This window comes from Anas acuta, chromosome 6 (genome assembly GCF_963932015.1).
Source record: "Anas acuta chromosome 6, bAnaAcu1.1, whole genome shotgun sequence".
Classification (NCBI taxonomy): domain Eukaryota; kingdom Metazoa; phylum Chordata; class Aves; order Anseriformes; family Anatidae; genus Anas; species Anas acuta.
In genome coordinates this window covers 10,225,156-10,252,424 of record NC_088984.1, presented here as the reverse complement: position 1 = coordinate 10,252,424, position 27,269 = coordinate 10,225,156, and the positions used below count along the sequence as shown (strand labels likewise).

The following is a 27,269-nucleotide window of genomic DNA, read 5'->3' as shown; positions in this document are numbered from 1 at the left end:
GATGAGAAAGATGATGCGTCTTAAATTGATTAGAGAACATCTTTTACAGTTAGAGATGCTGCATGACCACTGAGTTGCGCATAAATCTTATTTCTTTTTGGCAATGATTTTTATATGCTGGTTGATTTATGTTCGGAGGTGGATGCCAAGAGACGAGCGCCATAAATCACGGAAATGGAACAGGCTAATATGCAATAGCTAGTTACAAGATTCATACTTGGTATTAGATGAAATAAAGTGTAAATATTCAGGAGATGATAGAGTGCGTTAATCTCCAGAGTTAATCCAGCTCTGCGTGCAGAGACTTGACAAGAGATCGGTGCTGGTTCCTTAGGGCACTGAAACCTTTGGGCCAAGTCTTCCCCCTGTCATGTTAGTGGCCACTGGGCTTGGCTGATGCCAAGGTTTCATCTTAGGTCGTGATCCTTCCCCAAAATCCAGAATGTTTTCATAGAAGGAGCAGAAAGATGTTTCAATCCAACTGCCCAGCGGAAAACAGGGAGCAGAGCATTAGGAAGGAGGCTTAGCTCAGAGGCTGTGCATGCAGCAGGATTTTTCTGTAGCACGGTGACGTTAACCTGTAGCAGTTGGTAGTCTGGGGGGTCTTTCCCGGGTACATTGTAGGAGCCTTTTTGCTGGCAGGCAAGATTTTCTTTCCTGCCCACAGTCCTGGGTTATGTTTAATAGTGAGCTGGCTGAGGGGCAGAGCTTTAAAAACCCACCAGACTGTGTTTGCTGGAAGTCCAACAAGTAGTACAAGCCGGCAAATATTTGTATGCAAGAGTTCTTATGAGCTTTTTAGTGCCTGTGTAAGTAAAGGGGGAGCATCTCCGTCTTATTCTGGTGGGGATAAGGAAGATTGAAATGGCAGCTGAATACTGAATATGAAAACATGTCATGGGCAAACAAGCCTACAGGGTATAGGATTTATCAAATTGTGCAGCTGGTATGGAAGAGCACTTAATAAACCTCATGGACAGAAAGCTCTACAGAGTAGAAGCACAATCAAAGAAAGTCCTGGGGTTTCCAATTGAATTTTGAGAGATTATTGAGGAGACTGAGACTCGTCGTAAGTCTGGCAAGTTGCAGATAGCTGATGCTCAAGAGGAGCATCATCTCTAAATTGGAGACCCTTTTATGAGGAGGTTAATAAACAGAAGAATGTGAGTGTGAGGAAGGGTGGTGGAGAAATCAGCCAGTGCAGGAAAACAGAGCTAAATGGCATGTAAGGGGGGAAGACTCCCAATAGCAGATGATGGAGCCTGAGTGAGGAACAGCCAGTCAGAGGCTAACAGGAAGCAATGAGGGGATTTCTGGGAGGAAATGTTTGTGGAAGATACCAGAGAGGATGGTGGAGTTGGATGTAGTGTCAGGTGGTGTAATAACCTACTAGCTTGTAAGGAAAATAAGTACACTTCCTAGTTGTGCAATAATGGAAGTGTTTAAAAAAAGTGTTTACAAAACTGAGGACAAAGGTATGAGTATGGAGACTGAAAATAGGCACATGCTGAAGCTTTAATTCTAGGCAGAAAGTGCTGGGAAATGAGACCAGTTCCTCTTGATGAGTGAGAACTTAAAGCAGGGCATTAGGAGCAAGCAAAGAAAGGAGAAGGGCTGTAAACGTGGCTGAGATGGTTCTTGCACATACAATTGTGGTACAGAGGCGTAATCACAAAGAGCTAAGAGGCCCTGTTGTGTACAGTAGCTTAAGGAAAATCTGTGCAAGTCCAATTCTGAATGACCATTTGACACAGCTTTAAAAAATGTTGGTGATAATGCTTTAGGATAATCTAAATAATCTGTATTGTATCACATGGAACGAACTAACAGATGAAATTGTATAGCCGGTAAGAAGGGTGTTTAATCGATGTGTAAATAGGAAGATCTCTCTGCCTGGAGTTCTCAGATTCAGAAAGGAAAGGAGGGAAGCACCTGCACAAGCAGAGGCATGCTGTTCTGAACTTTAAAACTATGCAAAGTCTTGGATTTTGAAAGAAAACTATTCAACGACATAGAGGCAAACCTGAATTTGGAATAGCAGTAGAAGCAGCTAGAAGATTTTGTGTAGCTCTCCAGTATGAGCAATCCTTTTATAAGGTGGTCATTCATACTTTCCGTTCTGCTGTACCCACGCTATCTCTGAGATGAGTGTCTAAGACTCCACCATAGAAGCCCCCAGTAGTTTGTACCTTGAATTAAGGCTGCCTCAAATCTGTGCTGTGCAAATTGTATCTGCTGGACTCCTGCCAGCTCTCCTGTCACATCTTGCTCTCTCTAGTGTTAGGGCTCTTCTCAGGGCATAACCTGAGGACTAGTAGCGACTTGAAATGCACCAGGCACAAAAGAGTATTTGTAAGAGATGGAGGAGAGGGATTTTCTTTGAATGATAAGTTCTCAAATGATAGGTGTGGGAAACATCTCCCTTTCTCTTTTCTTTTACTTATAACCATTTAATTCCCACCACTGGATTTGTGGGCTCTGTGCCAGTAGATATATATATATTTTAGATTTATGCCGTTGCAAATGTCTTGGCCACTAAAGGGATGAAATATATGCTGAGTGCTCCTCGTGGATGGCTCTAAGCGTGTTTTCTGCGTGTGGCTCTCTCTGGCTGACCTTGCTGAGGAGACCTGGAAGTCGGCGTGGGAGCCCTTTGGAAGAGCACAAGACAAACAATTACAGGTTTGTGCGCCCAACCTTACTGGCAGGCAGTGTCCTGGAGGCATTAATAAGCCGTGAGATCACAAAACATCTGGAGAGGTATCAGCTGACAAAAGCTAGCTAGTATTGATTCATAGGGAATGAATTCACTCTGACAAATGTGGAAATGGAGACAAATGGGAAAAGCCGATTGGCAGCTTGAAAAGACTTGGTGAGGAGTTGCAATATTGATGTTACATGTACGGATTTGCAAGTACATCCGTAGAAATTGCTTTAGTAGCCATGCTTAGATAAGAGGACAGGCACTTGCTCTGCAGGTTTCTTTATATGCAGTCTTTAATTAGCCTTTAATTAAATTAAGACTTTAATTAGTCTTTAATCCATAGCTGATCTGTGCTCAGTGGGTTCTGATCCCTCCACTAGAAGCACAACATTTCTGAGAGGACACTAAGAAAATGTAAGAAGCAAAGACAGAACGAAGACCATCTGATCTTAATTTGTTAGTGGAACAGAGCCCTCGTGGACAGGTGCTTTTGGTATCCAACATCAAATAATCGATCATCACTCTGCAACCTGGAAACAACTTCATGTTGGTGATCCAAGTGTGTACGCTTGCAGCAGGGCTGATAATAACATCGCTGTTCCTTAGTTGGGGTAAGTAACCGGTACTGCACTGCAGGGGATTAACTCTACCGGCCTCCATCCTATTGTCCCTTCCTAGCAGAGGCTGTAGGAGGGGAAGAAAGGGATTGGGGGTTCCTGGAGGCTGCAGACAGTGCAGTTGGCCACCTATTCTGGCTGCTTATCACAGGCTGTAGCTTACTGAATGTGTTGAGATCCATAGGGATTTCATCTTTGTGCGTAAATGAATTAGTGTGATCTATTTTATCCCGTAGCTGTTTGTGTGGAATTACGCTGTGTATAAACCACTGATATTTCTGTGCAGAGTCATTACACAGGAGCTACTGAAATGATCTGCCTGTCTTATAAGAGCCCAGTGTCTCCCTATAGGTTTTTGCAGATGTGTTCATTGTGTTGACTCCTTGATTGTTACGCTAGTGACTTCATTCTTTCCCCAGCCTAGTGCATGATTTTGAGCAAGATTTGGTGTAGCCCTCAAGTCAGTGCAGGTTATTTAGCACAGAAACCGAATGAGTGCAAATAGATATCTGCTTTCTAATTTCACCATTGACAGACATCTGGGAGCCTGAGCTGAAGCTGATGAGAAACTCCTAACTCCCAGCTGTGGCCCTAGGTCAGGAAAGTACTCAAGCATGTATTTAGCCGTAGGTAGGTGCCTCAGTCCTGCGGATTTTCACACATTCTAAGATTCATTTTAAATATATATCTTCTAATTGTAGTTGCTTTCCTCGAGCAACTTTATAAATGCTCGTGTCGGAGCTTCAATTCCACTTCCACTCCTGGAGGAGAGCGGAGTTCCAGTCTTACGTCTGCCAACGTTATTTATCATTTGAGGGATGCCTCCCAGTGGAGGCATCTGAAAACAGAACATGATGCTTTTTTTCTTGCTGTGAAAGATGAAGTCTCTACTGTAATGATGAAGTTTCTTCCATAAATTATAATAAAACAGTAAATCTTTCCCTTTTTTTTTCCCTCCCCCTCTCTCTCACAGAGTGCCTATTGCAGATGACTAGCATAGTTTTTGACACAGGAGGAAGCTTATGATGATGCTGTGCAGAGAGATAGGAGTAGTTATACCACACAGCTTTATATTTCTTCATAAGAAAGTCTGCATGCATCAGCGTTAGAGAAAGCACTTTTCCATACGTGCCTCTGAAGGGCGGTGTTTGAGGATGAATGCATTTTCCCAAATGATTAAGAGCCAGTGTTTGCAAAGCACTTCATTATCTTTGGATGGGCAAGGATGCAAATTTGGAGCACTGACAATGATTGCTTTGGAATGCTTACGCACAGCTATTGTATGCAAACTGCACAAAACAGCAAGGCGGCCCATTGTTCAGGTAAGAGTGTAATTTAGATTTTTTTCAGATGATGTCATAACTTTATTCTTGTCTTGGCAAAACCACTTGTAGAAGGCAAAACAGACTTTGCACATTAAATCTGCTTGCTGGGTGTCAGATTTGACCATGTTAAGGCCAATCCTGCAAACCATTACTATCAAGCATAATACTTCCCACTAATTCTGACTGGACAGTGACCCAGGTTTGTGTCACCTCTATATATACACAGACACATGCTTTATTTGTGCCATAGATTTCAGCAGAATACCTACTATTTCAGAAGCTGACATCCCTCCATGTTTTGTTGGATTTATTGCTGGTTAAAGTTCTGTTTGTTTATTTTCTACTTCATTATCTCTTATCTTGTTATGAAGACAATGGATTTAATTTTGTGCCATCACTTATACTTTCTGTCAAAAAGGCAGAAATGTCATCTTTATACTGCGGGAAGCTAACATAGTTCTACAGAACCAGAGCCACAACAATCATATGCTGATAAATAGAAACCTACACTACCTCACGGACAAATAACTCCAATCTGGATTTCTTCCCCCAAATGGGAAATGTTCCTGCAAGTGAGACCAGGCAAAAATCATGTGATCAATTATAAATGTGAAGTGCCAGTAAACCACTCAGTTATGTGCTATAAAATTAAATAGGAAATATATAAACATGAAGGTTCTTTAAAATGCATATGCAAATGCCATGATTCTATTAGGGGTACAGGAAGATAAGAACTGATTAGAAACGTAATGTTTTATACTTTTAAAAACAAAATGTGGTGAAATATTTTAACTTGATTTTATCTTTATTTAACACATTTTTTGGGGGGGGTTGCATTAAAAATGTAAGACTTCTACATAAGTAGCTGAACTAACTGCTTAGCAGATAAACCAAATCGGGCAGCTGTCATAGATGGAGCCCTTTTACTTTACAGATGCCAGTAAATCAATGTTGTTCAGCGTCAATCAGGATCCATCTCCAAATCCACTCTCTAGAGGACTCAATGCCACTAGCACATGTGTCTGTCTTATACATTTGGCACGCTACTGTTAGTGATGGGTGTACTTTTAACTGTACACTTCTATTATCATGTGGCTCCAAAATGACTGATAAATTCAATATTGCACAACCAGGGTCAACTCATGCTTAAACAGATTTCAGTGAGATGGAGACTCTGCATTTAGAAAGAGGCATGGCAGAAATACAAACACAGATTTTAGTTTAAAAACAAACAAACAAGGGTAGCTCTTTCCAAGGAAGTTATTCTTGAGGTGCATAATGTGATTTTTCCATAGAGATAAAAATAGGGGAGCTGCAGAGTGGACTCTTAATTTCTTGATGAGCAAAGGTAAAGACTGACTTTCTGGAAGATACTTGCCAACCAAATGCAGTTTGCTGACTGTACACAGAATTGAGAGAGTGAAATCATGTTTGTTGTTGTTATTATTTTATTTTCAATGCAGGTGTTAGACGAGATGATCTAATGGTCCCTTCTGGCCCTCTGGCTAAGTGTAGCCTCCACTTGACAATATTTGTGGAGCTCGCTCAAACGCTTTTTACCAGGCCTTTGGGGAAGGAGGTTCCTAATGGGGAAGAACTTTATAGAGCAGAAAAGTGTTCGCCAGTGGAAATATTTGCTGTTGGCAGTTGATTTTTTCTTTTTTTCTTTTTTTTTTTTTTTGAGGGGGGGTGGTAGAAGGGGGATGTTTGCCAAGGTTTTCATTTGAAATGTCTTTTAAATTTTCATTAAAGGTGCCTATGGCAATACTCAGGCATGTCTTTGTATATTTAGCTCTGGAAAAAAAAAAGTAGCAGCTTTTTTCTTCTTTTTTTTTTTTTTTTTTTTTTTTTTATTCTCCAAGGCAGAGAAACAAGAGTGCACATATTATTTCATGGCAGAGGTAAATTTCAACTCTTATTTGTAAGTCTCAGGAAAAAAATAGGGGGATATGACTAGCATCTGTCTCATGTCACCTTTCTTGGAAGCAATGCTTTCCAGCTATGCTAAATTCATCCATCTCTTGAGCAACCTGTCAGATTTAGAGAATCAGAGTTGTGCTTTTGTTAGCTCTGGTTCACCTAAGAGGACTGTGGACTCCCTTTTGGAAATCATAGCCATTATTTAAAAGCAGGCCTAGCTGCATTTATAAAAGTAGCACAGTGTAATGGTGTGACTTGTAACCACGGATAAGCCATCAAATATCCAACCTGCCAGATGAGCAAGGTATTAGGCAGTCCATTGTACAGGTTATGCACAGTCGCCAGCTGGATTTGTGGCTGCAAAGCAATCTGGAAAACTTAGGACGGCTTGTGGGTGGGAACGCTGACAAAATGTTTGCAAGCCTTTTGCACAGTTTAGCCATTTCTAATTTAGAAATGATAACAGCTTTTTGGGCAAACACTTCACTTATGACCCACTGCATTCAATACGATGCTCAGAGCAGAGGTCGGTGCACGGAGCCATGCTGTGTGGCACAATCTGTCACGGAGCTGCATGAATAATGCCCAAGTGAGCCTTTTGTGCTGGCCACAACAGAGACAACTGGCTCTCCGGGTGTAGGTGCTGCTGGGGTGGATTGTCCTCCGAGGAGACAGCTGTCACCAACGCCTGATATGCAGCAGGCAGTGTGGCTTGTGGGCTTACAATGGCTGCAACATCCAAAGGCCATATGTAGTGGTCTCATTAGTTTCTTGGTTGCCTCCTGCACAGGCTGTTGGAAATGTTTAAAAGTGCAAGTTCAAAAGGGAGAGTAATGTATCATGTCGGGACTTTCTCACTCAGTCATGCAAAGCAAACGGAGAACCTGCTGAGTTTGGAAGCAAGAAGTTGTAATGACGAGGGGATATCTTAATTGTGGGCCTCTTAAATGGCTTCACTTTACACTGTACTGTGTTACTCACACAGTCAAACCGTCCAAAAAGATACTGAAGACACGCAAAGTCCTTCGGGTATTTCCAACCTGAGATATTTATTCACTTGGTTCTGTCTCATTGCCCAGCAGATGTTTATCTTTTGCAAGGAATGTAAGGAAGACATCTGCAGAATTCCTTGGATGTTCAGCTATGGATACAGCTGTGAAGAAAAACACATGATGTGTGTAATGTTTTATTGTAATCTTTTTAGTTTTATTTCTCCTTTCTCGGCTTACGATGGGTATTGTAGGCATAGCCATGTTCTGCATCTCACTCTGGGGTTGTTCACCTCTGTCTTACTCTGTCTTACAACAGCTTTGGGAAAACCTTTTGATTCTGAGCAGCACTCTGCATAGTCTTTGCTCCCTGTTTTTGCCAATGGGAAGTTCCTTTCCAGCCCATTCCTTGATATTTCATTTTAACTACGCTTTCCCACCCTCTCAGTAGAGGCTGCTTTTGCCTGAACTGGGCAGGCCTCTTACAGCAAGCACCAAGTGGGGAAATATTCCCAGGCAAGGCTTTTTACAGGACAACAGCTTTGCTTTCAGAAGGATATATTTGATTACAATTGGCAGCTTTGAAACCACAGTAGACCATTTAAAATTTAAGTTATAGCAGCTTGTGTGTGTTTTAGGTTTATTTCTTATCTGCAACTGAATATCTTTAAAAATGATGCAAAGTAAAATTAGCCCCATGCTTTGTAAAACAAAAATGTCAATAAAATCGCTTCTAATCTTAGCTGTACTACAAATTTACAAACTCCTTAGTACAAACGCAAAGCGTGGTAAAGTGTGAACAGATAAACATTGCTTAGTGGTAGCTACAGCTAGAGCTAGCAGGAATAGCAGTCAGGAAGGATTCTTCTGTTTCCTCTTTGTTGTCCTGCTCTTTCACATGGTTTCCTTTTTGGGTGTAAAAGTTAATCTGAAAACCCGATTTTTGGATTCAAAACTCAGCTGTTCCTGAGGGAGGAGGATGGTTGAATTATTAATAGCTGATGTCCAGTTCAGCCTTTTTTCCTCAGCTTTGCTGTCTTGGCAGTTCTAAGTTCAGAGTCACCGTGATCCTTATTGCTCTGCATCTAAAATCTATCAGCATCGTCCTGTATCCTTCTTTTTGTTCTCCACAGACTGTCTTTTCTGAAGAGAGCATTATGCCTTCTACCTACTCCACAGTGCTTTGTGTTCCCTTTATTTCCAAATGAAAATGTCTGTAGACCGAGTTAACAATTAGTACAGGAAAATGGTGGGGCCATAGTGAAATATGACAAATATTTCTACACCTGCCTTGTTAATTACTCCTGCAAACATTATAACCATGAATGTAAACTGTGGTTGCAGACCATACTGGGGTGGCTTTGAAAACCTTTGCACTAGTGGAAACTTCTGAATGTTGTGTCTGGCTGGCGGAGTGTAGCATAATGCGCGTGGTGGTGGCCTTGCCTTGAGTACCACGTGCAGCTTTTTGCACCACAATATAAGGACATAAAACTATTAGAGCATCCCAAGGAGGGCTACGAAGATGGTGAAGGTTCTGGAGGGCAAGATGTATGAGGAGTGGCTGAGGTCCCTGGGTTTGCTCAGCCCCGAGCAGAGCAGGCTGAGGGGAGGCCTCATGGCGGCCTGCAGCTCCCTCACGAGGGGAGTGGAGGGGCAGGCGCTGAGCTCTGCTCTCTGGGGACAGCGACAGGACCTGAGGGGACAGCATGGAGCTGGGACAGGGCAGGGTCAGGCTGGGGGTTAGGGAAAGGTTCTGCACCCAGAGGGTGGTTGGGCATTTACCAAGGATGTGGTCACAGCACTGAGCCTGCCAGAGTTCAAGAAGTGTTTGGACACTGCTCTCAGACACAGAGCCTGGCTTTGGGTGGTCCTGTGTGGAGCCAGGAGTCAGACCTGATAATTCTTGTGGGCCCCTTCCAACTCAGACACTACAGAATCACTGAGTATCCCAAAACCTGAGGGCCAGTGGAGCCTTGTTTCTTCCAAGTGGTGGTAACTGAGGTTGGAGTCACATCCCTTGTGTATCTATAGATTTCTGGTGGGATATCCCAGAGCAGCACTTTAAGTTGGTTGCAGTATTAGTCATTTCCTGGCTGCTCTTCCCCTTTAAAAATCCATTATCTATGCCCATGGCATGAGAATAAATACTTTTATGTAAATATTTTCCAAATGAAATTACTCATTATTAATACAGATAGTTATGAAGGCAAATACAAACAACGTGTCAGCAAAAAACATAATTATTAAAGAATTTAGTCCACAAGCCACATAATGATTCATAGAACACCTGACTTTTTTTTTTTTACTTCTCAGTTTTTTTTCTTCCTCATTAGATATATATTCCATAAGATATTTTAATTTCCTCTAATTATGGATCTGACTGGTGTTACAGCACAGGTTTACCAGAAAACTTGTTTTGGTGTCTGATAAACTGGAAGCACAGGGGCAGGATTCCTTGAGTAGCAGGTCTGCTCAAATGCAGAAATGGAGGAGGTGACATCAGGTTAACATAAACTGAATTACAGTTACATGAGGTTCACCTGACATGAAGCTGCATTATGAGATGGGAAGGCAAGCAACAGCTTTTTGCTGTAAAGGAAAGGCTTCAGTGACACTTGATTGGAGCCTGCACACATAAGGCACTAGGATGGTGGTGAATACTGCTGGAAAATGAAGAAGGCAAAATATCATTAAATTCTGGAATGCCTTCTAATTTTCACTGTAGTGAGAAACTGCCTTGCTGGAAGGTTAGTGCTTTGGAGCAGGTCTGAACTTCATTTTGCTGGAAGAGGGATGGGGCAAAACTTGTTCCTGTTTAGCTGCTGTTACTTTGACCTTACTGTCCTGCAAAGAGGACTTCAATTTTGTTTTCTTCCTTAGGAATACTTCGCATGGAAGCACATCAATATAGCAATAGATTTTTATCGTCTTATGGGATGGGAGAAGAAGAGAGGATGAAAATTTATATATATATATAACTATATATAAAAAAAAACTATATATATATAGTTCTTTTTATATATAGTTAAGTGCATATTATATTGTCTGTAATGTTTTGAGTAATTTAAAAAACAAACAAACAAAAAAAACAAGTCAATCTTCAGTGTTCTGTGATGCCTTCCTGCCTCAGGTCTCTTAAATCACAGCTGAATCTCTTTTATGAAGCCTCAGGGAAAGTTGAAGGTTATGTTCCTTGCTTTCTTTTGTAAATATGTTACAGTCCATTTCATCTAGAATCACTCTTTTCACAGCTGGCTGTTGAGTCAGTTCTAGTTTACCGTGATTTAAGTTACTTTACATCTTAATATCCTGGCTTTTAGTTTTGTAGATTTTTTTTTCCAGATACGAAGAACATTAATGTTTATATAGATGAAGGTGGTTTCAGTGGACATCTAAAACTACATCTTTCCTTTTGCACATTCCAGATCTATGAAGGAAATGTAAAAATTTTCATCCAGAGCCACATTTTTAAAAAATGACTACATGCTCATGCTTAAGGAATAATCACATTGAATAATTCTCTCACTATTTAGTTTATATTAAAAAAAAAAAAAAAAAAGAAAAAAGAAAAAAGAAACCCACAAGTTTTATCAGATTTTCCAGGTCAAAGGAAGTAAGTGTACTGAGAAGTATGTTAGGAGGAACCATGGTCATTTCAGAGAAATGTTTGACTGCAGTTCTGTTTGTAACTCTTACTTATGTTAAAGGATTTTCCTCTATATGCATGTTCCCTCAGTACTTATCAGAAAATCAGCTACCAGACCATAAAATAACTGCAGACTGTTTTATTATACTGCTTTTTGTGCAAACTTCATGATTTGAGGTCAGAAATTTTTGTTTTTTCTTCTGCTTTTTATTTAAGAATCCTTGTTTCCACAGATTCCATAGGCTCTGTCAATCTGAATTTGAGCATCTTGCATGCAGAGCTGGACTATAACATTACTTGAAATCAAGGGGGTAATGAAGTTAGAAGGAAATGACAACAGTCTATTTGCTGCAGTCACTTGAAGGTCTTTGGCTGGGGCCAGGTTCAGAGGTTTAGGGACACAACTGAATTTTCCAAACACAAAAATATAACAGCGATGTTTTTTGCCACTTGTAAAACAGAAGAAAAAGATGGACTGAGCAGCACCATGGTACTGCTTGTAAGATACTTACCAGTGTTCATGGGGATGATCTAGACTTTGGATGTTTTGCTGGATTTATCTTTGAAACTTAAATCAGGATCCTATTTTATCTGCAATTGAAGCTGACAGATGGTTAAGGAGAATAAAAAAGCTTTGGGGTTTTGGCCTATCATTAACTGCTTTATAGTGAAAGCTTCTAAGCGTCTGGGCTTAAAAATGCGGTGTGTGTCCTCCAGTAGTACATGTTTATTCTTGATTCTTACATCTTTCATTTTCTTGCCAGAGGGGTAGGTGGATTTGCTGTGCTGGGGAAATATGACTAAACTTGGCCTGAAACTTAACAAATTGTATGCTCTTTGCTTATAATTATTAAGCCACAGATTAGCAGATCTAGCTTTAAATAAGCAGCAGCTCTGAGCCTCTCCTTTCTGCACTATGAGATGCTGAGGAGCTGATGGAGCAGGACTCCTTATCTTGCAGCTCCGAGGAGCCTGTCTTCCCTCTTGTTTGTCTAACAAAGGTCTAGTCACCACTCAGGCCAGAGTCCATCAGACTATTTTTTGGCAAGACAGTATTCCAGTGCTCCTAGCTCTTTTCCCATAAAAAGTTACTTTTTCTTCCTTTCTCCCCTCCCAAATCAGCTTTACTGTTCTGTGGCTTGGTCAGCCTTTTTGTATCTCTTTCATCTATGACACAACACCAACAAATATCTCATGTTTTCTTCTTGCACAGTTGGAATAAATAGGTATTATTCCAGGAACTCCACGGAAGATGAGAATACAATAGGTCAGTTGGGATGGACCTATAAAGATTGACCATTAGGAGGCTTGGGACATCAACCACCTTGCTAGGAAGCCTGTGCCAGTGCCTGCCAACCCTCATGGTAAATAAACTTTTCCTCATGTCCAGTCTGAACGTCCCCTGGCACAGCTGTGTACCATTCCCACGTGTCCTGCCATCAGATACCAGGGACAGAATGACAGAATCAGTCCTGCAGCGCAATAGGAAAACTTTGGACAACCTAGAAGTCCTCAAAGACCAATATAGCTCCTGAGCTGCAAAGCTGTGACATCATTTGTACAGTGATGTTTAGTCCTGTTTTCTCTCTGATCATGGACCAAATGAACGTATCCTGTTCTATTTGTTCTTCATATTGGATGGAAGAAGTCCCTTTTCATGTAAAAGGGTTATTGAATCGCTGTAAATTCCCACTGCGCAGCTGCAGACTACTGCATTGGTGCTGCAGACAGTATTGCTGTTTTTCTTAATGAATGTAATTCCTTATTTCCCTAAAAATTGTTGATTAAATGAAGATAAATTCCCTCTTCGCTTCACTTTATTGTCTATCTTTTTGGATTGCTATCTGCCATGCCCAATCTACTTCCATCTGGAGATTTTTAATTGGGAAGAAAGAGGTGGTAATCTTTTCTTTTAATTACAGTATGGAAGTAGCATAAAAATAGAACATGAAATATGTTCTGTGTGCTAGGGTTATTATGGCTTAAAGGCTGGGTCTGCGTTTCCAACTGCTTGCTGCACAATCAAAAGCTGAACTTGTCCTTTTTATTGAAGAGTACCGACCAGAATATAGTTAGCGATGGTAGCTGAGGAAAAGTAATGTGATGCCGTTGAGGCCCCGTGCAGCCCAGTGCCCCATTGCTGTGAGGAGGCAGCCCAAAGAATAGCTGCAGAAGAAAAGAACAATGAAACGCTCCCTACGTGCTGCCGTCGTGTAGACAAGTCAATCCATCACGGGCGCACAGCCTAGCATCTGGGAGATCCAGATGATACACACTGTAGTTTTCCTGTATCAGCAGTAGTGTCTCTATTGTTGCCTTTTAAAAGCGCTTTCCTAGGGAGGCCTAGGGCATGATTGAAATGCTTGTTATTGCAACTGCTCTGGCTCCATCAATCTTCATGCGTGATCCAAGGCCAACCTGGTCTGGGGCTCTTTATCCACCCCTTCTGCTTGCAATTTTTAAGAATGAGCTTACTGACCGAAGCGCTAACAATCTCTTCCATTTGAACCATACGCACCTACCACGTAGTGAAGAGGACACCTTCTAATTGTGACTCTAATTGCTTAGTGCAAAAATATTTGTCTTAACTGACTAAATCCCCGTCAGACCTTCATCTTGGTGTGTTTATGGCTGTTTTTTCTCATGTACATTCCTGTGGATTATTTTGCAAGCCATCTCATGGGTGTGTTGAGCATCCAAGCATCCTCACAAACAGTTACTGCAGATGTATAGCTGTAATTCAGGTGAATCATCATTCCCCTTGTTAAAATTTTACAGCAAAATATTTGGCTAAACACAAATGGGAGAGGTCTATTTAGGGATCAGAACAAAAGCAAACTAGGCTTATCATGCAAGGAAGAAAATTGCTTCAGGCATGCAGTTTATTTAGATTTAATAAGACCACAGCTGGGCAATATGTTTAGAAGTTAAGTGCTGTTCTATTGTCAAAATACTCAGGGCCTTATTCACTCTTGGTGTGTATCAACACAAGACCCTTGACTAGGATTCCTGGAGTGGAAATCTGGGGTAAGCAATCATTTGCAGAAGCATACTGTGTTCGAATCTCTGTTGCAACTGGAGAATGGATAAATGTGATCCCAAAATACGTGATACTGGTCTGGGTAGCTAGAGAATGCACTGATTCAGAGCATCACTACTGAGGCTCTGGAAACTCCAGCTACAAACAGAATCACATTTCTTCTTGCAGACATCCAGCTGTCCGTTTTTGCTCCTGCACTATGGAATATGATTAACAGTGCTTTGTCATCAGAAGGTGTTTAAAATATTTCTGTGGATTATTTAAAACTTAGAATGCATCTGTGAGAAGTTGTCTGTGGGCTCTGTGGTTAAGACGACAAATTCTAGTTCACTGGGGAAAAAATGTCCTGGCACAAGTCTCCTTTGATCTGGTGAACGTTTGTTGTTGCCTTGGAAATGAAAACAGGATAGAAGATTCAGCTGCCCATCCTATAGCACCTTAAGGCCTAAGAACTCATAGTGGGGGGGGGGGGAAATCCTTAAAAGTGAGTATCAGGTCTGGGAAACTGAAATGCTGAACTTGCTACCTCTTCCCAGACTGGCTGTTTATTCTCTTGTCCTTCTTTGTCAGCTCTATTACCTTTATTTCTGTCTTTTGCTGGTTCGTTGACAAAAATGCCCTAATTCTGGCTTGACTGTTTACATGTGCACATGTCTACTTAGCTGAGTAATCATAAATACCCCTATCCTGCAGTTCTGTTTGTTCAGAATTCACCCACAGAGTTACTTGGTGGAGGATGAGCAAACTCAGTAAAGAATGATATGGTCAGGGAGCTTTATTTGCTTTTGGAGGAAGAGTGAGGTAATTGGAAGATCTTACAGCTAATATACAGAACTGTCTTGCTTTATTTTTATGACCTTAGAAAACATGGACTTGTGTACTAGTCATGCTGTAACTCTTTGTCCACCTTTCTTTCCTGTGCCTTTGCAAGAAAAATTCTACTAAAATGTTACTTGTGCTCAGGAGAACTTAGTACAGCATTGTGAATAGTTTTTTTTTTTTTTTTTTGGTGATAGTTCTCATGTAACGCAGTTACAGGACCTGAACTGTCTCTTCTAGCAGAGGATTTTGTAAGTAAATTCTTCAATATAACTGATGGAAGTTCCTCTCCTGCCACTGCAGTCATCAGAAGAGAAGGTTATCCCTATTCTGCAGAACAAGGAACTAAGAAGAAAGGATATCAGCAAGTCTGTAGCTGAATCTGACAGATGTCAGTTCTCTTGTTTCCACCTCGTGGCCACAATTCCTGCCCCAGCTCTGCCTCTCCAATCTGTGCTTTGCCTCTGCATCACCCTCAGACTGAAGTCAGAGGGTCTCTACAGTAAGAGTTGGGCTGTTTCAGTAGATGTCTGTTGCTGGCTTACTGCTGACACTGAGAACAGTCTGGTGGCACCTTTCTTTGACACGTTTTACCTCTAGCTGCTATTTAGGAACACAGAGTAGTAGCTTGCTTCCTATGGTATCCTTAGGTGTAAGTTTTGTCAGAGAACTGGCATTGCCCAGTTCCTTTTAGAGAGGGATCCGCAGGTTAGAATAGAAATGAGCGGAAAGATTTCTGCCCAGCTCTGAAAAGGTTCTTCAGGTACAAGAGGGACTGAGGTTTAATGTGTACTTGACTTCAGCACATGCTGCTGTTTTTGTTTTCTAAGTCTCTCCCCGTGCACCATACTGAATGCTGTGGCCAGCCACCGTCTGGGAGATCTCCCTCCAAGCACAAAGCAGCCAACACTAAGTTTACATAGTGCTCAGTAATGTGGTGCCAGCAAGCGATGCTGCCTTTGTGGATGTACTTTCTATGCCTGCAGATAGTGAGTGGTGAGTACCGCCACAAAGAAACCCCGTTGTTAACCGAGAAAGCTAAGTAACTTGCCCAAGGACACACTTTCAAGTGGCTAGTTCCACCCTGCTTAATTTTTCGTGGTGTACTGTTGAAGGCAGTGCAGTTTAGCATGAGCAGAAGGGATCACCCATGCAATCTTTCAGCAGCATGCTACAAAGGCCAAGTTTTCTGTATGAAGCAGAACAAATCCTGACTGTTTTGTTTCCAGGTATTATAAACTAGTCCAGACTGAGCAGGGTACAGGTGGAAGCAAAACTTACTCCCGACTGTTACTGTTTTTCCTCTTTTGCTGCACAGAGAGACTACAATTGTGTAACAGGAGAGACAATTTTAGACTCTTTTGTACTCAGGAATACAGTAAGTTATGTTTTACCTGTCCGTCTCCGGAGAAGAAAAGCTTTAATTAAGTCTTGCTTTAATTATGTCCCATCTATGCAGTACCTAAATGCATTATGAAAGTATGACACTTGCTTTTTGCCTGCCTTCTGGGAAGGGTTAGGTGCTGAGCTCTCTGATACTGTATAGAGTTCCAAGTACTGTTATTAAAAGAGTATGTGAAACAAAATTCTTAATATATGAATTGTTATGGTAATTGCTAAGTAGTGTGGAAAACCTGAGTGATTAAGGGGTGATACGGTACTTTCTGCTGAAATAACTTCCCCAACACCAGTGGGACTCCATGCAGGCACCGATAATCTGCTAGTACGGCTGGTATCCTGGGCCACAGCACTATTTCACAAAACTCAGTGGTTGACCACTTTCACTGGTAACACTGTGTATTATTGTTCTGTGCTGTTTCAATTAATATTTTAATAATAATAATAAAATCTTTGCAGGCTGTCTTACCATAACAAAGCTAGTGCAAATGTCATAGTTTCTTATATTTATTGAAAATGCTTTCCTTGAAATAACTTCCCAGGCATTGTTTTATTACAAGCTGTGAGTCCTTATGACCAAGGCTTTGTTAGGAATGTGTAAACCAAACCTTAAGCTTTTCTAGGTGTCCATAGTTACTCTCTATGCTGAGTATCCGTTGGTCTTCCTCTACCTGTTTGCTCAATAGAAATTTAAGCTAATAGAGGTAATACGAAAGAGCAGCTGTGGGCTTGCATCTCCCCCTGACTCCTCTAACTGTAAGCACTCTTGATTCTTCATTTAATCCCCAGTGAGATGACATATTAGAATAGCAGATGATGTTGTAAATATTTTTAAATATCTACAGTGGGGTGTGAAACACGGATTCTTTTCTCTCTATATATAGCTTTTCTGTTATTTCTTCTCAAGTTGTCGCAGTTTGGCATGTGACTCTGCTTGGTCCTAAGGTAAACCAGCATGGCACAGCTGAAAATGGCATTTGCCTTAACTCACCAAAGGAAATATGCACCTGCAGATGACGCATCTCTCCAGGGCAGCAGACTGACTACCCTGGAGGTAAATGTGCATCCACACAAGATGCATAATTTGGATTGTTTTTGCTCCACGCCTGTTTACTTTTGCCCTGCAGTCAGTTATGTTGTCCAGACCTGTTTGTAGCCAACTGCATTCTCCCACAACCTTTACTGTCTTCTGCACACGCCTGTCTTCTGCCTTGAAAATGTGAACTTTCAGACCGTGCCCTTGCAAAGGGGTGGTCTGAAGTTTTCCATAACCACCCTGCTTGGTCATATGCTTCTCTTCAGGAGCAGATTACCTTATCTGGTAGCAGCAGTTTGCAGGGCATATGATTGCAGCAATTCTGAATGCTAACTGATGTTTAAAATACCTTATTTATTTTCAAGTGATAAAAGGGAACACAAAAGTAATAACAACGAGTTTGTGGGTATGATATTTTGAAGGGAAAGATTAAGAAGTGATGCTACGGGATTTAATATACATTAAACTTCCATGTGTTTTAATATACATTAAACTTCCAAAGTGATGTTAATGCTAAGTAATATGATTTTGTGCCTAGCCGTATTTGGTAAGGGTATAAATTTGGTCTAGAACACAAATAATTTGTTATTTTTTGAGAAATCTTTTCCATGTTAATGCTGTTTGGGCCTACTTTGAAGACTGTAGTAGTGCAGCAAATGCCAATTCACAGGAGCGTGTGTAGCAGATAATGGACCAACAACACGTATCTTAGCTTTAGGGAATTGATCAGTCAAAGGTTGTCTATCATCTCTGCTCTTGGTATTTCAGCAGCATGCCCTGTACTCCACTTCCAGGATCAGAGAATTTTTTTTCCTTCCAAGTTGGTACAGACAGATGACATTTGAAATCCCAGGAGACTGACAACATGGAAACACTTCTCAGTGCTGCCTACTGTGAAGGAAGAGGCTGCTTTCTGACATCCCCAGCTCCCTTTGCTGTTGCTGTCAAGCAGTCAAGGTGTTCAAGGAAGGAGACTGTCTTCCTTACCTGTTCTGCCATCCAAAAAAATTATCAGGTATATTTTCTATGCATTCTTTTGTTTACAAAGCCTAGACTTTCTTATTCAGAAGCATAAGACGTTAATCAATGGCCATCTTGCCTTTGTTCAGCCCTGAGGGGGCTTCCAATAGGGATATGTCAACATTAGTCAGTAGTGCAATGCAGCGGGAGTGGCATAGTGGAGTACAATAGTTTCTTCATGAGCAAGGGGTGCAGAACCAGATCTAAATAGGTCACAGAAGGAAGTGTATTTTCATAAATATACATCCTTCCCCATACACCTCAGCATGGTGGAGGTGTGGGTGTGCTATGACAACCTTTGTGGTGATGCTTAGGAGAACATTGTAGGGCAGTGGAGCTGAAGTCTGCTGCTACCCTGTTCTTGCCTGCCCAGGTCTGGAAACCTTGAAATGTGCAGAATGAAGATGGGCAGGCGGAAAGTGATAAGAAATGTACAGAAGGTATGGTCTGTCTTTGTGAGCACAAGGGCTGTGATTTGTCCTCTGCTTTCCTTCTGCCTGTCTACCTCAATTAGGGCCAGGGAGAGGCTGATCATCTAATTACTTGCATTTACAGCATTTCAGGTGGGCAATCTCTGTGTTGAGGAGAAATATCTGACTGGGCGGTATTCTCACCTAATTTGTAAAAGCCTGTAATAAGCCTTATTGTAATGGTTCTACCTCCTGGTTTCTAGCATGCTGGTCAGAGGACATATTCTTTCTAATGTCCTTTTCAGAGACATCATTCTTGTATTTTGTCATGTGTTTCGCTAGGACCCTGCTGGTGTTTCAATAAATCCTCCATGCTTATATTCTCATCTGCCTCGCTTCCTTCGTTTTTAACCAGGTATCAGTTACACCAATAGCCTTTATATATTTCCTCAAGATGGTTCCGTTTGACTGGAAACTGTTTCATTGATGCGTAGCATTTGCATAAGGGAAAATCGGCTTTCCATTCACTGTGGGATTTCTCCTTTGCCATAGTTCATTCATGCCTGTGTGTAGTACTGTAATGTTTTTTCCTCTTGTCCAGCTGAATGCCAACAGCAGTTAGAGCAGGAAGGCAGCAGAGAATTGCCATTAGGCATGGTGGAAGTGTTCTTTACGGCTTGATGTCCCTGCTTTTGAAGGATTGATTATCTTCCCTTTGATAGCAGCCATATTTCTCTCGATGTTGTTTTTTTTTAATAGTTTCTGAAATTTCAAAGTAATGCTTTTCTTTTTCACTGCGCTAAGGGCTATTAACTGTCTTAATAGTAAATGTTTCATATGCTTAAGTTTTTGTCAATGCATGGGTTTTCTTGTGTAACTGTTACCAGAAAATCAGTTTAGTGTACAGCTTTTCTGAGGCTTATTGTGGCTGTGACTTGAATCCCACACGAGTCTTGAAAATAAATCAGTCTCCTTCTTTTGAAAATCACACCAGCGCTGTTTCTCTGGAAACACTGGCCAGTGTCTCCGATTTAAATAATAGTAAAGATAGATATTGAAGCTAAATAATGGCCGATTGTCTTCAGTGTCCTCTAACAATCAGTGCCACATCAAGGCTTCATGGCTGTCATCACGCAGCCCATGACAACGCAAGGGATTCCCAGAGCGGCAGCATGAATAGAGCTCCGACCTTTCTCTGCCGATCAGGGCTCAGCAGAGGCAGTGGGACGGGGCAGGCTGTGCTGCTGTGCCCTCAGCCATCCCGCCTGGACCTCCTCCTGGTCCACCACATGATTCCTGCTGATACATCCCCAGATGCTTGCACTGTAGCAGACTTATCAGGAAGGCTTTTGTTTTTTAAATAAATACATGAAGTCGTATAGGTAATGTGGCTACGGATTGAAATACGGTGAGTTGCAATTGCTGGTGATGATCTAGGATTTTCTTTTTGTTTATGGCTGAGGTCACTGCGATTCTCCTTCACCCATATCGCCTTTTGAACTTGTTTGGAGTTTTGTCATCAGTTTTGGTAGGCTACAGATGAGATAGAGGTGACCGGTGCTCTCTAATCATCTGTTCCCACTTGGATGAGGAGGGAAAGTCTGGATTTAAGCCTCTACTTCTCTTCCCTTTGGCTTTCAAAGATCTAAGATGCTTTGTAGTGCTTTTCAGCTGTTAACCTGGGTCAGCTCTAACCTGTGCTGTAGCTGCAAGCAGGTCTGCATGGGACATCTATAGATGCATAATGAAAGAAGGAAGGCATTGAGGTGCTGGGTTCATGTCCCAGTTTGGTCAGAGGTGTCGTGCCTTCAAAAGCAGGAAGACAAGAATACTTCTGTATGTCATGAATATATTTGAGGATAAAATACATGAAGTGATTGTGATACACTGGGTTACCATAAGAATGTGGACAGAGTCTGGATGGCTGCTTGACCCTCTCTCAGTGAAGTATCATGAGGTAGTTAAAACTAACAAATCCTCGGGCTTCTCATCATTTATCATCCGCTTTGGCTGCTTCTTCATGTCTGCTTTTTTTTTCTTTCTCCCAAGTGCTACTTCCAGTAAGTTCCCTCAAGACCTTCGTACACTGAGGGTTTGTACTTCTTAGGAGCATAAGCCAGTTAACTATGGAAATTTCCAGAGCTGGATGGAGTCAAATTATTAAAATATGCAACCCTTCTGCAGCATAATGGTCTCTCTCTGTGGCATTAATCCTTCTCCTTTTCATACAATGCACTTGAAATGCTGCTTTTCTCCGTAGGCGGCAAGTATTGTCATAACTTCACTTCAAGAACTATTCACCTTTTAAATGTAAAAAACAGTTCTCATTGTGCTTCAGCTAGAGAATAATCCCCTTTCTTTTGCGCCTTCATCCTCCGTGGCGCACTGATGATAAGTGAACTCTCAAGCAGTTACAATTTCACAGGAGCTTTCATGGGCTGCAGAGCTCTGGGTTTTTCAGATACCACGCGTTCAATCAGCATGGCTTGGAATGTCTCTCTGTTTTTAAATCTGACTTCTTAATGTTGCTACATTCAGCCTAAATATTGCGTTTTGCAGTGTGAATTCTTGTGGTTCTTTCATTAATGTCTTCTCATTCTTTTCTCTGAGCAGCTGTTGGTAGCTCTCCCTAATGCTGTCAGCCCTTAAACCTCTGCATTACAAACTGCAGAGCAGGATGAACTCGCTGCATTAAACTAAGGCCCGGCAAAGTTGGCTTGCAGTGCACATTAGGAGCCCAAAAATAAAGAGAAAGGGGAAAAAAGAGCCATTACTAATATAATGGACTAAATTTGCTTTATACTTTGATCCTCGAATAACTAACACATTAGCTTTTAAAATAACTTTATATCCAGAAATCCAGCTGGTAACATTCTTGATGCGTTGCAAGTGTAGAAACAATAATACCATTGTCATTTCCACAGAGTGGCTCAGATCAGATAGAGAGAAAGCAGAAGGAAGGCCTCTCTCTGGAAGCGCAGCGATGTTGGGAAACTAACACCGAGCTCTGGAAGTCTGCAGACCACTCTCAATTTCTCAGTTCGTAAGGCTTTGTGCTCCCAGGATAAGCAAAAATGCAGCGAGGAATTATTAATTGCATCACCACACCTATATAATGGAGTTCACTGTAGTTATGTAGGAGTCAACGGTATTCAAACAGTTTCTTTTGATGAAGTAATCGGGCTGCTTCTGGGGCCTGTTTCAGCTGCTAGGGGCGTGCTTCAAATGTAAATGACTGCCAAATGGATTCCTTCGAAATTCCAGCCAATTAAAATACATTTAAAGTGCAGCTGGTGGAAAGCAAAAGGCTCGTAATTGCCTAAGAACCGTTTGGGCATGAAACAAATCCCTGAAGTTTGGTGAAGGCGATTATTAAATGCTGCATTTCTGCAGAAGCACGGCAGTCGAACAAAGCTGTCCTCAACCACAGTCCAGCAGCAACGATGACACTTTTAGCACCACCTTAACTGGGACAAAGCGGGGAGTGTGTTTGTTAGGGTGTCAGTTTTCCACCCTTGGCTCTTTAAACCATGCAAGTTTGGCAGCTTGCCCTGTGTGGTGCTGCATACAAATATTGACAGAACACTGTGGTATTTGTTAAACCCCTTCTTGGGAAGCGAATGATTAAAACTCTGAAGGAAGATCTGAGAACCTCAGACTTGATATTTTTTTCAGTAGCACTGTAATATTTACAGAAAGAAACAGAAAATAGTGAATGGGGTGTCATGAATGACCTTCCTTTTCTGCTTTGCCTTGTAAGTAAGGAGAGATTTTTTTTTGTTTAATGTTTTAAATGTTGCTCGGAAGGAGGTGTGCAGTTAGAGCTCTGAAAGAAGCCATTAACGCTTCTGATTTAACCTCGTGTTTTGGGAGGAAGCGACAATGTGAAGAGGTGAAAGACCTTACCAGAAGTAGCTGTACACAGTCACTGCTGATACTGTGTGCAATAGGTGCACAAATGAATGCACGTCTAGGTTTGAATGGCTACGCTGCCCTGCTAGGTTAGAAGCGAGCCTTCAAAATTTGCTGCTTGTAATATGCCTGTGTAAAGTTTACTTTTTGCTGTTTAACTGATTATTGTGCTGATTTTAGAAATGCAAATGCAAATATTTTTATAGATGGCTCAGTGTTTTTTACCTAATAGTGTATCAGAGAATACTCTCATTACCTTTTGGTATTTAACAAGCAGCTGAAAGTAGGGGAATGAAAAGTTTTTCCTATGTTCTATCTTTTTTTTTTTTTTTTTTTTTTTTTTTAAGTCTTATCAGAAAATAATGCAGAATTCAGAGAACGTCTTCCATAAGTAACAAGTATTTGTTTCTACCTATGGTTATGTCTTATCGTATTAAATTCATATGAAATTATACAAAATCCTAATTCCTTCCTATTCCAGTATATAATGGTCAGTCAGTCTTGGCTTCATTTTTTTTTTTTTTTTTTTTAAACTGTGAGTAAAGTTTCCTGCAAATTTCATGGTGACAGATCATATTGCAGCAGTAGGGGTGCATTTAAAAGTGCCTTGTTAATTGCTGATGTGTGAGTAGCACAGAGAGAGTGCCAAAGGGAGGCTTATAAAAAAAAAAAAAAAAAAAAAAAACACCAACAAACTTATTGCCAAAATAAATGTCAAATTATAAAACTTTAAAAACACTTATCAAGAAACTTAAATGAGAGTACACTTATACTATGAAAATTAATGCAGTTAAGACAATAAAATTCAAGAGAATCAACATTAAAAAATCTCTAAATTGAGAGGTTGGTGTTCTTGTTAAAATACCCTTTTTGAACTGCAGGTATTCAGAGTGAAATCTATTGACAGATTAGGAACTATTTTGTTTGGGTAAGTCCTACTCACCACCATTCACTGTTACTTATTGCAATTAAACAAGCGTTGGCCCCAATTTTGTATCATGGAAATTATATATATGTACATGAAATACGTAGGTACATAAAATATAATGTTGATTTTTTTTTTTGACTTAAGTGACTTGAATCATGCATATAAGTTTTAGCAGCACCTGGTCTGTTATAGCATTAAAGATCTGATCCAAGCCCAAAGGCAGTGGGAGTACAGAAGGGAGTGTGAAGAAGTTAGCTGACCTTAAAGAAAGGGGCTAGGCCAAGCCAGCTATGGCTGCAGTAGTGTGCTAACACTGTTAGTAGTTAGTTTTGTATGCTCTCTGACTTTTAATAAATGGTATGTTTTAGAACATTTTGCAGATCTGCAAAATTTGTTGGATCTGCAGATGAACAGGGCTATATGAGCATGTTTTTATTATAGAATACCAAACGACTCCTTTCTGAACATTTACTAAGTAAATGAGGTGGGAGATGAGGAAGCCACTACATGAGTAGAGGCCCACCAAAAAGTGGGCTGTTAACCTTTTTGACGGACCTTCAGGGCCAGCAATGGGCAAAACTTGTTTCAAACTAAGTCTCCATCTTAAACAGGCTTGGCTGACTCAGGATAAATCAAAAGATGAATCTGTCCTCCTGCACAATGATGTTTTGCATTTTGTGTACTTTTCCTGTATGCAATGATGGATGTATCTCTGAGGTCCAGTGATTCAGCTAATACACTGTTTACCTCAAGGAAAACGAGAGAGGTGCTTAGAAAGGATGCAAACAGGTGAAGAGGATGTATTAGTACTTCTGTATTTCCTTCTTCTCGTACCAGTGTTTGGGCTTCAGCCGTTTGCAGTCCTTTGCTGCACAATTAAACTTGGAGCAAGCATCTCTTTGGGGAGCGTACTGACCTACGGGCACGCTGCTGCCTGGTCTTTGGAGTTTAGGTGGAGCTACGTGTGAAACTTTCCAAACTACAGTGTGCTTCTACACAGGTGTTAAGGAAATAGTTTGGGAATTCTAAAAAGCTTTTTAGGTCTCCCCAAGGTTAAATATCCTTTGGAAAGCTTGCTTTTTTTTTTTTTTTTTCCTTGGATATTAGTCCTTAAATTCTGCCAAAACACGGGCAGATTTCTATTGGGCTTTTCCCCCAGAATGACTTGCTGAAAAGTTGTATGGCTCTGGTGTGACTCCACAGGGAAAATTACATGAGTCCAACTGAAGGGTCGGCATAATTTATAATGGCAAACAGATGAGAACTTTCCTGCAGTATTCCCCTGGGCAGTATTAGTGATTCTGGTACGGCTATAGCCACTACTACTTCATGTCTTTGGCAGGTCAAACTCTGAAATCTTTGGGTATCTGAACATATACCCTTCTTTATTAAAAGGCTTGCAAGGAGTCCGTAATGATTATACTGCCCACAGGACTAGAGAACGGCTATTCTGCTGCTTTCCTGAAAATCAAAGTGCTCTCTGGTTTCTGCATTAAAGCATCTATTCATTTTACTTAGGATTTGCTGTTCATTCCCTTATTATGTTGCTGATGCTCTAGAGGACTCCAGAGGACAGAACCTGTCCCCAACCTCACAGTAAGTGGAATGGCAGCAGAGGGAAAGCTAATTAGTGGATGAAGATGAGTCTCATGCAGCCTGAACTCTAACTGAAGTCCTTTTACCTGGCAGAGGGGGAGACTTCTCCTGTGCATGGTATTTTCCTGTAGCTCTGAGAATAGATGCCTCTGCCTCTTACATTGGGTCCGCCTTCGTGGCCTTGATGAGGACTCCTGTAGGATGTGCAGGAGAAGATGTACAGGTGATGAAGGAGTTGGCCCAAGGGGGCTGTTGCCCTGTGTCAGCCCTGATAGCTCTGGTGGTTGGTTTCTGTGACAGGTGCTGTATGGCACGTGCTTCTCTCTGCCGCAAGTGTCTTCTGCCACGGTCATTGGATCTGGTCCTGAGGTCCCCAGCCTGGTGGCATACGGCCAGGAAGAAGCTGTTGATAATGGGAGACTGCAGAAAGACTTAACTTGGAGTAAACCTGATGCATCTTCCAGAGTTTCTTCTTATGCTCGTTGTCCCTCCAGCATGATTGCACACCACCGTGTCCCTCCCCAGACGGGAGGCAGTAGCACACTGCACACAGTGAGTTGGGACTGGCTTCCATTTGCCTCAGCAGGCAGTGGCCTACAGGTCTCTTTGGGGCTTTGCAAGTGCTGTAAATTCTTGAGCTGACTCCACTCTGAGCATGTGGTAATCACATCCCATCATGATGATGGCAGAACTGGTGCCAGCGGAGGATCAAACCCTATTCCCAAGCCAGTTAAGATTTAGGAACTCTTGGGAGAAGAAGGAAAGACAGGGTTGAAAATGTGAGTATGGCTCTTTCAGAGTGGTCTCAAGTCTAGATCCTCTGATGTGAATGCAGTCAGTGCAAGAACAAAAATGTTTCTGTATGAAATGGATCTGCAGCTGAATACCTAGCAGACCATTGAGTGGACTGTGCAGGGTCAGAAAGATGTAGGAAATACATCTATGTATTTGATTTTTGTGTTCACTTCTGTTAACTGTGGAATAGCATCGCTTACATTTCGTATTTAGTAAGAGAATTCTTCATTTTACCCTTACTGGAACCTGAGTGCAGTAAGAATAACTTAGGAGGAATTGTTAGCCATGAGGACAGCCTGTTCTAGGAAGCATGGTGAAGGTTAAATTTCCACGACTGTTCCAGAGACCTGAAAAGCTCTGGTAGGGCCAGTGTTGTTGATATTTTCTACTGAACCATAAAAAGTAATTGCATGGGCTGGCTGGGGTCATGTTCCATGCAAAACCCTGGATCAGGACGTGTCCTCTGTTGATCAGACTTAACCAGATAAATATCTCTGCAGCAATGTGCGGCACAGGGGTGGAGAGATCTCATAACTTTCAAGTCTCAAGAGGGAGCTGAGAGTTATGTTTAGAGTATGAAAAATTTGGGATGGGATATCATTTTTTTTTTTTTTTTAAAGGCCAAAAGGATGGTGCTTGTTTTCTAGATTAAAGGGGAGAATTCAGGGCGCTTACAAAGTAGATTTTTTCATTTACACCAAAGCTGTGCTTGAGAGTTTCCTCATAACCTTGGACCTGTGAAGTGAAAGCTGAAAGCAAGTGCAACGGCTGCACCTGTGTGCATATAGAGAAACCGCTGGAAGAAGCTAGAGTAGCACTCGTGTTCCTTCAGTTTCGACAGACAGTAGGGTCTGGTCCTCGGTGAGGTGGTCAGTTCTTTTCTCATTGATCTCATACCAGTAGTTTACTCATAATGGATAATTAAAACTTTCCATATCACTTTCTAGGGGTGTCTTAAAGCCAAAACATGGATTTCTGTTCATTTCAGGCACATTTGCTGTTGCAAAACAACTCTACTGGGGCTTCAGTTCTGGGATTTCTGGTTCTGTGGGATTCTTAAAAATAACTTTCCTATTTTGTTTGGTCAGTCATTGATTTGGTTCCTATTTGC

At 41.4% G+C, this 27,269-nt stretch overlaps 1 protein-coding gene across 8 annotated transcripts in view; it reads left to right on the top strand.

The window, feature by feature from the left end:
• NCKAP5 (NCK associated protein 5) overlaps positions 1-27,269 on the top strand; it is a 435,214-nt gene that overhangs the window by 18,372 nt on the left and 389,573 nt on the right. Inside the window, exon 1 of one of the 8 annotated variants that reach the window (XM_068687315.1) lies at positions 22,438-22,682. The exons of the other annotated variants lie outside the window; for them this stretch is intronic. The gene's annotated coding sequence lies outside the window, so the exon portion shown is untranslated. Of the gene's footprint in view, positions 1-22,437; positions 22,683-27,269 lie in introns of those variants that run through there. 8 annotated transcript variants of the gene reach the window in all.